A 2,954-nucleotide genomic window follows, 5' to 3' on the forward strand; every position below is an offset into this window, starting at 1 on the left:
GCACAGACTTGCTTCTGTACAAGAAGAAAGTAAAAAGCTGGTGGGGATAAGAGAGACGCCGGTAAAAGAATGAGTCACCATAAAAAGATGAATATTCCCTATTCCACATAATACAGAACCCTAAAGGCATCAAATTAAACTACAAAGTGTCAGGTTTTAAAAGGTTTTTTTAAATTGTTTATTGGAGGTATTTTACCACCTACCTAACAGACTTACAGTAAACTGAGGAATTCACTGCTGCAAAATGTTGTGGATAACAAATGTGTATTAAAATCCAAAAAGAAATTGGACAAGTCCATTGGTAAAAAAATAAAATGTTTAAACAGAGTTAAATAGCCCCAAACCATACTACTTCTAGACTAGAAAGTCTTTCAGCCTTGGACTGCTGGAAAAGCAAATTGAGGAAGTATTACCACACTCCTCCCTACCTTTCTTAACTTTTTCATAAGCATGGGTCACTTTCAGCAACAGAGTACATAGGCAGCTGATTAACAGCCTATTCGAATAATTGAAACTATAAATGTATCTTGAAAAGTTTTACAGTCTTCTTGGGTGAAGAAATGACAATAGAAAAGAAAAATCTCAAGGAAGATGGAAGAATGATGACCTTACACACTGGGTTCTTAGACTCATTGAGGATACTTAGACAGCTTGTTTAAGAAAGGTTAATTAATGCAGTTTCCAAAAAAGTTGGGCAAGACTGTTGGATAGAAGACGCTCTGAAGAGCTGCTGAAATATTCAAAGAAAATATATATAGGAGTGAGCAGCAGCAAACTGTCGATGAGATCACAAATTGTCTATTTGAAAATAAACCAAGGCACACACAGTCTGGTTCATATTTAAGTCAGGGGCTTCAGAGCACTGAGGTCAAGTTGGTTTTATTCACATCTTTTCATAAGAATAATGAGTTGTGTGCATATACAAATCTGTACTTGTGAAGCATCCTTTCAGAAAAACAGGCACAACACACACGGATCAGAACAGTTAATTTTTTTTGTCACTGTTCTTTTCTGTTTAATGCCTGCTAGACTCCCTACAGGATTCAGTCCCCTGCAAGACTATTAATTGTTTTTTTCTGGGCATCTAGAATTCACACTTATTTGTTGCAACACCTGCAGAAGTTAAGTCTTATTAGCTAGCTAAGGGCATTGAACTATTGAGTGTCATAACATTGAGCAGCAGCTTAAATGGGTTTGTAAGTGCCATCATGGCAATTAACATCAGAACCTGGTAATGACAGGGTTGTAATAATCCCATGTACTTGTTTTACTACCCAAAATTTCTGGATAACAAGCCTAAGACCAGGACAAAAGACTTGAACTTCATTTCTTACTTGAAGTGCACTCCAATGTGACTCGCTGGCTGCAGAGCAGTCAGTATGTATGCCAGCACATCAGCAGTGTGGATGAGGAGGGCACGCTGCCCTAAGTTGCAAGCCAGCATCACCATACAGACATGTCCAGAGAAACAAAGCCCAGATCATCTACCCCCTGTAAAAGCAACACCCTTTGTCTCTGCCCACAAAAAGTCTTGCCTATTCCATGAGGGCAGAGAGGAGAGGTAACATGCATCTTATTCTCCCTCATTTTGCATTTCTGTCAACACACAGGAGTCAGTAATTGGATGATTCATTAGTGAGCCAGAACTGCCTTCAACAGAAAGCAGGCAGATCCACTGCAGTTCTCTCCCAGTCCAATTCCCTCTGTGGGAGAGGCAAACCTCTAATATATTCCCTGTCTCCTATTGATCTGGTCCCAAAAGAAGCTGCAGAGCATTGGGTTGAATTTATATCTTCCTAGATAAATTATAATGGATATTATGCAGTACTACGGACACCTTGCAGAGCTGTGCAAATTACTGTGACTTTTACAGCCCTATTTTTATAGTTGGATGTCAAGAATAGTAACAATATAGTATATCACTAGGAAGAGAAAAATTATAATTAAAATTTGCAGGTGACCATTTGTCCACAAATGCAGCTATGGTGCACATGAAAGCACTATTAGCTTCAACACAAGCTGTATTGCTCCACCTACATGTAACACAAATACTGTATTTCCTTCACTTCACAAATGCATGTAAGATGTGTTCATTATCAGTTCTGGAAACAAAATCCTAGATGACCTGTTTCTTGTGTGCCTTTATTAACATATTTGAAAGAAAACATGATGATGTCACTTCAAGGGGGCAGACATTAATTCTCAATCAGAAATCAGAGAATCACTCACTCTCTTCAACCTTTGCTTTAACCTTGTCCATGCAAAAACACTTCTCTGAAGGTAAAATTTTTCCACAGGTGTGGAGATATTGTGCCGATCACATTATCTCTGCACTCTGTCCAGAAGCCAGAAAGAAGAATCAGGCCTTCCTTACACATACCCAGCAACTCTCGCCTTCAGTGAGGAACTACAGCAAACACAAGTATGTCTCCAGCACTATGCTTTAACAAATCTTTTAACTTCATTTCCCTCCTTCCCAGCCCCTAAAAATTTTGGTTTCTGTATTTCCCTCTGCAGTTGACTGATAGGGACAGCTATGAGAAACACCCTCATTGTTTCAAACAGTTGAGGGTACAAGACCTAATTTTAAAGTTGCTCCATGTGTCAAATGAAAATTAGAATTATTCTTTTATGTAATACACTTTAAAAAAGGTTTGTCTTCATTCAGAGATTAGCCCCGATGAGCTATAAAAATAATAAGAATGAAGCTTGATTTAACACCTTTCTTTCCTATTGAACTCAAACTTTATTACTGCAGCTGGCAGCTGAGACACTTTTCACTTATTTGGGATTTGACCCCATCATAATCAGGCAAACTAGTGATCTAGAACAAATTCTGACAGGCAAGACGTAACCTCAAGATGTACAGTATATTACATTATTGCTCCCCAAGGCAAAGAAGGAAAAAAGGCCAAGCAACACATTCTTACATATTGCCAAATTGCTAGCAAAAA

This window comes from Nipponia nippon, unplaced genomic scaffold (assembly GCF_047370975.1).
Source record: "Nipponia nippon isolate SJK-2023a ecotype South Korea unplaced genomic scaffold, ASM4737097v1 scaffold_8, whole genome shotgun sequence".
NCBI classification, from domain to species: Eukaryota; Metazoa; Chordata; class Aves; order Pelecaniformes; family Threskiornithidae; genus Nipponia; species Nipponia nippon.